Source organism: Centroberyx gerrardi, chromosome 7 (assembly GCF_048128805.1).
Source record: "Centroberyx gerrardi isolate f3 chromosome 7, fCenGer3.hap1.cur.20231027, whole genome shotgun sequence".
NCBI lineage: Eukaryota > Metazoa > Chordata > Actinopteri > Beryciformes > Berycidae > Centroberyx > Centroberyx gerrardi.
In genome coordinates, this window is record NC_136003.1 from 22,449,946 (window position 1) to 22,458,591 (window position 8,646).

Below are 8,646 nucleotides of genomic sequence, written 5' to 3' on the forward strand. Positions count from 1 at the left end.
TACATATTCAGTCCTCAGATTTACATCATGTCCGCCACATTTGACTCGGCAAGAAATTTACATTAAACCGCAAAACCAATCCACTCCTTCGTCCACTTTCTGTATTTATGCGGTATGCGTGCTTGTGTGTGTTGGGCGTGTGTGCATAAATGATTGAAGGAGAGAGAGAGTGAGAGAGAGAGAGAGAGAGTGTTGTGTCTTCTCCCATTCAATAGTCATTTCTGGTGAAGATGCAGACTGCCAAAGCTGCAAAAGGTTACTATACACTTGGGTATCACTTTGACGTGGAAACTCTTTTTTTTTTTTAATCCAAGCTTTTGAAAGTTGGCTGTGGCAGTTTATCAGTCAGAGGTATAGGTCAGGACTGAGATAACAGAAGAGGAGATAAAACACCATGTCACGCCGTCAGAAGAAAAAGCTGAGAGACAAGACCTAAGCCTTTCAAAAGCCTAAATTGCTTTCCAGGAATCTGTTGAATTGTGCCCCGTTTGCCTTGTTAAACATGCAATCCATGCAACAATATCACTATCTTACTGCACTGATCTCCAAAAATATTTGAACAGAAACACATTTTTAAAATTTTGGCTCTGTAATCTTTACTGTGGATCTGAAATGGCACAATGACTATAAGGGTGAAATGCACAGAAAGGCAGAAAGAACATTTGAAAATAAGATATGAAGAGTTAAAGTGATGTATATAGTGTAGGTTGCACTTTGAGACCCTGAAATATGGGAACCATGTGCCAAACGTACTGTAGCTCATCTGACACGGCTAAAAATACCATCAAATTAAAGCTCACTAGCTGTACTTTAACACCATAGACATTCTGTCATTTCATTGTAATAGCAGCACAGTGCCAAAGATTAAAAAAAGAAAAAAAAAAGTCTTGCTGTCTATTATAGTATTTGAAAGCAACAAGGGAATTTAATGTATGCATCACAGTTAGATTTACATTGTATCTGGTCCCAGCTGCATTATGGATTACATTGGATTACATATAATAATTCATTTCTTTTCCTCTCTAGATGTGAAATGTTGTCTGGTTCCAGACACAATCAAGGCATCTTGAAGTCACTGCCAATTATTGAGCAAATTAACCGCAATTATATTTTTTATCCATGGAGTTGTTTATTACTGTTGTGAGTAATAACCTCTGGCAGTCGGGTCCTTACTGTATATAAAGGGAGTGGAAAAAAGCAAACAGCTGTAAAAGCTTGAATCTAAATACATGAATTTCACTGTCACAGACCTATAAGCTTTTACACACCAGGCTGAGGCTTTTGTAACTTTTACTCCCTTTTGCTTCCTACTTCATATCCCAGTGTTGCCAAGTGTCCCTCTAACTGATCCAGTGCTCAGTACTGCCTGCAGCTCATTGCTAACTGGCAATGCACAGCAAAAGGCTGAGTAATTGATGGAAAATATGTTCTAAAACACAAATCCCAGCAGATCCTTTCAGGGAAGTGGGGAGTTTATTATTTGCATCTTTCCTGACATTGATAATACAATCACATACTTCATGGCAGGTTGTTTGAAATGTTTCTTAGGGAAGCCTAAAGCATGAATATTCTTTGAGCACCAAAGATCAATTGTCTCTAGTGATCAAAAACTACAGTGCTGGGCTGATTCCCTTTGAAGTTTAAGGCACTTATGCTGAAGGCTCCTGATTTCAAACATTGCTGATTCAGTGACATTTTACAACCTAACCTGTCACTGTCCAATCTGTTTTAAATAACACAAAGAACTATAATGTGATGTCTTCGGACCACAGCACTGTTCGTTCCCCTGTGCATCCCTATGCATTAAGTAGTTTCATTTTGATGAAAAAAGTACATGTGAGATGTTTTTTTAGGGTGGCATGATGGATCACATAACTGGAAGATCACACTTTGGATCCCTGTAACAGCCGATGTGTCCATTCATGCACTCCGACCCCTCTGGTGAAATGTGTGTATGAAGGCCTATATGTGTGGATACGCAACGAGACAAATTCCTAGTTATACTGTGTGTAATATGAAAATCAGGCACTTTAAATTCCTAAAAAAATGTTGAGTTATGCAGACATCGCTCTCGTTAAGAGTGTCAGCTAAATGGCTAAAATATAAATGTTTCTATCATTCAATTTGCAGTAACAGTAATTCAATAAGGACTAACCTGGTAATAAGGTTCTACTGGCTCCACTGGTTTCACTGATTGAATAATTTACCAAAAAAAAAAAAAAATATTGCTCTGCAGAGAGACACACGATGTGCAATCACCATGCCATGGATCAAGTCACTGTGTTTACTGTTTTCCACCTGCATTAACTGGTTAATATGCGCATTCAACTCACACCTGATCAAAGTACGCACTGACCTATGAATTTTAAATAATGCCTTGTCTTAAGTGATGTTTTTTGATGAAAGCCTTTTTCATATTTCGTGTGACAGAGAGCTGAAGAATGACAGCGTCAGCATTATATTCCAGTATGTGACACCTCGCCGTGCTAAATTTAAGCGACTTGGTGTCTTATCTGTGACTGAGTTGGCAGGCCGGCTCAAGGTCGGAAAATCACACACACACACACACACACACAGAGTAGGAAGAGGTAGGATAAGACAATGCATCCCAGTGTGAAATATGGTTTGCTGGGGAAATCTGGGCTCGGATTTCAGAGACTGAGTAGCGTTTTGTAATAATCGAAACCCTATTAAGACTCTGTGTTAAATTGCAGCTCCTGTCGCCTTACCATGGCCTCTCTCTTTGGATGCTCATCAGGCCTTCCGTACAGCAATATGTGTGACCTTTCCATGATGAAACATGGAGGGCCAGAGTCCTGACATATCGTTTTGTCTTGGGAGTCTTTGGCAAAGAGGTTCAGTGCAAGGATGCATGACAGAGTCCTGGGGTATCTGAAAGGCCACTATCCGTTTTCAGAACATTTAACAAGCAACTAAGACACACTGTAGCTGCTCGGCCCCATGAATCATATCTCCTGTCCCATATCTTCCTCTTCTATTCTCTCTAATATGCTCTTATCTCGAGGTTTTAAAAAATCCCTTTTGCCTCTCTGCTGAGCTCGAGTTTCTTTTGAGCGCTTCTCTCTTACATGATCATTCCAGGGTCACAGGAATATTGTTAGGGCACTATAAACTTGACCTTATCTCTCCGTGCTATCCGTTGCTTGTAATGTTGGTGATCTAAGAATTGAGGCTTATTCCATTGTTCCACTCACTCCACTCACTGTAAGCTGCTCTGGGTAAGAGTGTCAGCTAAATGCCTAAAATGCAAATATAAATGTAAAAGTGAGGGCAATGAGGAAAAAACACACTTTTGAACTGCCATCGAAACATTTCCTCTGGTACCAATATCAAAGATGGTTGTTGGAGTCTGGCTGTCTGATGCAGCACATAAGTGATTTATTCTGAGTGAAAGAAAAAACAGTCTGAAACCCTCAGTTTCAGCTCCTTGAAGAAGTGTGGAAGAGTAGTGGTGCGTCGAAAAAGAAAAAGACGTTCACTTCAAAGCCGAAAGATGAGTTTGCTCTGTGTCAAAGTGCTAGCACCACTTAAAGAAAGAAAAAACCATCAACAAACAGAATTTCACATAGCTGTTCTTGGCACTTTGTGGTAAGTCATCACTCGACACTTACAGATAACAGAGAAAGTGGAAATTCATTTAGAAATCCATACAAGTGAGATGGTAACATTCTCAAAATCTCTTTTCAGTGTCAGAAAATTCTAGCGCAAAGCCAGTAAAGGATTTGAAGACTGTCACTGTCTAAATCTTATGGCCTTCACTATATATATATATTATTACATAATTCTCCTGCTTTAATTGTCTAAAGCGATGTCATCGAGCTGAACTGGGTTAGATTGAATATTGCTGATAGGCCAGTTTTAATAATTCAGTAGTCAAACAACTTTGATATTGCATAACACAAAGGTTGGCAATTCCAATGGAGCTCACTGCAAGTCCCAGTTCTGTCAACAAACATTAATAATCCACTTATGTTTGAACCTGTGTAGTGCAACTTGTCATGCATCTCAGATTGATCCTTTTCTTTGCATTCAGAGAGCTTCAGAGTGTCTCATGCAACCACGAGCTATTAAGCTGCGCCCGTTCTGCAGCCCGCCGGAACGGATGAGCCTCGTTACATGTCTTTCACCTCGTTCCTCAGACTTCTAGGGTGCATGTGAACGCATTCAGATGTAAATCAATGTACCTCGATGGGAGGAGAACCCTTAAAAATCGGAGGTAAATGTTCAGCGGGTGATTTGGTCTAATCTATCAGGCGGATGATGGGCAGGTAGATTTGTTGTTTTCCCTCTCTTCCAGCTTAAAGTGTGCATGCATGGACACACTGTTTTCAGCCAGTCTCTGCCTAGTATACAATTTTGAAAGATGCAAAAAAAAAGTGGGGTGGGCGTGTGTCTGCGATAACGGATCACCCATCTCTACTTGGGGGCAGTGACAATTTTATGATTGTGAAATATAACTGCCTTGACATCACTGATTGAGGAGCGGCCAGAAGTGTAATACAGTTTGAACCCATAGAGCAACAAGTTTCAAGATTTTCTGCCCCTAGAAGCGAATGCAGGACTTCATTCAAAAAAAGTTGAAATTAAGTTCAGGATTAATGCTATTCACTCTACAGAAGCCATTGAAGGTTAAAGCTCAAAAACGTAATTTAGAGCTGATTTGCGCTTTAAAATCCCCTCAGATAAAATTGGGTTAACATGAAGAATACCATCCCTTGTCACACCACCTCACCCTGTTTGTCTGTGTATATAGCATTATGTATATGTATTTGTATATACTTTGTTATCATTCTCTTCTATAGAGACAGTGCATAAAATAGGCCACGCCCATCGTGGGGGAAACCGATTGACTGCCAGTCCAGGGTGCAAAAGTAATGAGAAATCTCACTGACTTGTTAGCTAACATAAGATAGTTAACAACAATCCACTTTAATAACCAATGTCACGTCAGCGTCGCTCAAACTTATAGTCTGAAAAGCATAGCTGTATTTCCAATTTTTAAATATGAAGTGAAATTATTCAAAGTCAACTTATTATCTTACCTGGTGATTAAATTAAGTAGTGGTAAATGTCGAAGTATTTCACTTCAGGCCACTGTGTGGGATCATTTTTCCAGCTATATTGAAAAAGGACATTGATGGAGGCCAATTAAGTTCATTTTTTCAGTGTACCTTCTCCTCTCTGTTGGAGGCAGTGTGCTGAAATAATTCCTTGACAGACGTGTCTACTCGAAAACAGGAAAAACCTTGTCAGGCTGTTCATATCTGTTAAGATTTCCTCCCGATCGCCGCTTTTGCCGGTTAGCGATATTGTTTTCCCCCACGGTGGGCGTGGCTTTCAAAGTATGACGCGCTCTGCAGTGTGTCTATGGTTGATTGTTGATCAGTTAGACCTAGTTAGGCTCATTCTCTGTACAGTCCTTTGAGACATGCTTGTGAATAAAGGGCTATATAAATAAACTTGAACTTGTTAAATCAGTGTGTAGCTGTACAGTAAGCCTATATACAAATACACTGTAGCTCTTTATATAATTGCATTTTATGATCTGTAGGCTACAGTTTGTTGCCTGACATCAATAAGTACTTTCATAAGTACATTAATAAGTCGTACCTCTTCAAATTAAAAATGTGCATTTATAGATATGCATCTATAAATACTCAACAATTTTTCACCCCATTGCTTTCTAGCACATATGCTGATTTTGGGTCTAGTCGCTGTGTGGTTTTATTGACTGCAAGCTGGGCTCCTTGTGTAACAGCTGAGGCCAGATGTATAAATGGCCCAAATATACGCAAAGATATGTACATATCTTAAAGAACCTGCATACCTCTACATCTACAGTCTGTGTACACATGTTGAGTTGGATTTAAATGTGGAATATGCCAGTGCCAAATGGTAAAGAGGATAATTCATGCAAATGCAGACCATAGACTTTATGCCTGTAGGCAATTCATGATTGCCCGTCTCTGGAGTGGTCATTATTACATGTTAAAATAAGCTTTCACTCTACAAAACATTCACCCACTTGACTTTCTGAACATTTTGTGCTGCAAATATCTTTCAAAATATGTTTATTTGGTTGTTTCTTATATGTTAGCAACAGGATTTTAGAGTGGAGGGTGGACTTCATAGTACTTGAGCACAGTGTGAAGTAGATGGTTCACTTATCGATGGCATTCAAGTTGTAGAGGTTTCAAAGAGAAAAAAAAAAAAAAACTCTCATACATGTGAAAATACGGAGGGGCACTTTCAATGCAGTCGTTGTTTGCTATGGAAGTCAATGGAGAAATTCAACAGGAGAAGCTCAGTGAGGCGCGCGCCTTTTCCTTTTTCACATAAATAAATTAACCCAAATAGTGTCGGCAGATTGTGATGGAGTCTACTTCCTAAAATGCTATTAAGATGTACTGAAGGAACCTAAGATCAATTGATAGAACACAACAAACAGAATTAGAAAAAACACCCAATGCAAAATAATCCCTCACTACAACCTAAAGAGGAAGACTAATCAGAGCGGAGCCGGTTGGAGAGAGCAGCAAACATCTTAAAATATTTAATGCCAGTGTTGGGGGTTCAGGGCTCCAGGAGACGGAGATGGTAAAGAGGAGAGAAGGAGTTAGACTAATAACGGCTGAATGAACCTATTTTCTCTGAAAGCATGAAATTAATGTCACAATGGAAATGCTTTGATAAGTCACATTACACTAAACCAGCGGCAGTGTGATTGCAAAGAGCTTTGGTACGATCTATGATAATTTCCCTCCGAGAATCTATCCCAAGCAGAAGCAATCTCAACGGCTTTGCATTTGCTCTGATTATTGTCTCCTGTTCTCCACAGTAAAACCATTAGTTCCACAATTACAGAGAGTTATATTCCAGAATGATTCATGTTTTTTTTTCTAAATGCCTACACATTAAGGGTCAATGAGGCACTATATCAACAGACCACGTCCTCCATCCATGTTTATGACATTGATGGCATTTTATTTACACCCCCAAAACAACCATGACAGCTTTATGATTCCATTTCATGAGAAATGCCTTTATAAATCTCAGCCCAACATTACTAATTACATCTGAATAAGCAACACAAATGCGCAGTATCTATCAAAAACCAAACAGAATCTGACAGCATTATTCTTTAGCTGTACTAGAAATTTTAATGTCTATGCAAACTTTTTGTTATCTTTTCTGTGTCCATAGTGACTCCATTTACTGGAGGCAGTCAGGACTCAGCAGTTGGCACAGATAGCCTTGCAGTGTGACAGGGAATAAGGACACGATCTCTGGTCTTTCAACCCATTTGGGGCCATACAGATTATTTTAAACATATTTGGTATTCACACCTCAAATCTGGACAAACCTGCACAGATTCCAGTGGTGTGAGAGGGACAAAGAGACATTTTTACAGCAAAAACAACAGCCAAGGGAAACCAAAAAACATCTACTTTGTAGGCTTGTTAGCATGCCATTTTTTTTTTTTTTTAAGATTTCTCTGTCTCAAATGTCATTGACTGGTAAGAAATAAGCAGGTTAGCTTTGTCATGCTAAGTATATTTATGGAGCATGTAAAAGAAAATGCATGACAAATCAATGAAAGGTCATAATAACAGTGTTTTCTAGGCTACTGTGGCATTCAGATTATCCACCCATATTTTGTCTCTTGGACCCAAATCTGAGAATATTTTTATTGTTAGATATGATTTTGTCCAGAATTCCATGACTATCTGTATTGTAGAGAGATAACAGTGAATTATCAAAACAGTCATTCTTCTACATTCTCTAATTGTGTTCACTTCTTGTAAATTAAATACTGTTGAAGTTTAACGATTCATCAATTAGCTGGGGACCCCCTGGAACCCCCTCAAGGACCCCTGGTGGTCCCCGGACCCCACGTTGAGAACCACTGATGTAGAGTAGACTATGAGTCGAAAAGGATATGTCAAAAAATCTCATTCAATACACCACCCACAGTTTGGGGGTGCACATGTGAACAGGATGGTTTTTACTTTAATCATGGCTGGTGATCATATAGTTAAACTGGTAACACTCATGTAAAGTAGCTTCCACTGTTGTTTAATGTGAAATGATATTCACTCTCATCGCCTGTATAGGATTTTAAAAATGATCTGATCCGTAGCTGCTTGAACTGCTGATACAGGAGCTGAGGCTCTGGGCTTCAGCAAGAACAACGAAGTGGTGAAAGTTTGGGTAAGAAGTGGCACTGGCTTTAGGTCGTTTGAGGTTCCAGGAAAATGTTTGTGCCCTATGCCGTCCTCAACACGTCCAACACCGTCACACGACTACTAAGTAGCCGAGTCGTGGTAGAGCTACTTATTGTGCCCTGATCCCAAAACAGTGTCAGACATTCAGACACAGTCTCCCTCAGTTGAATAAGGACTTAATTATCTAAGTTACCGAGTCAGACTGACTGCATTTATCAGGTGTCCTGGAGATGGTGTCTGTTATCACTGCGTTCCCCCTTCTTTTCCTCTGGGGTTCCCCACGGCTCAGTCCTGTACACTGAACTGACTGCTTATGTGATCATACTTTTTAAATTGGAAGGCACTCAGTAGAGTGCAAACCTCCGCCAGCGCCAACGGTTCATGTTTATTTATCGTTTGT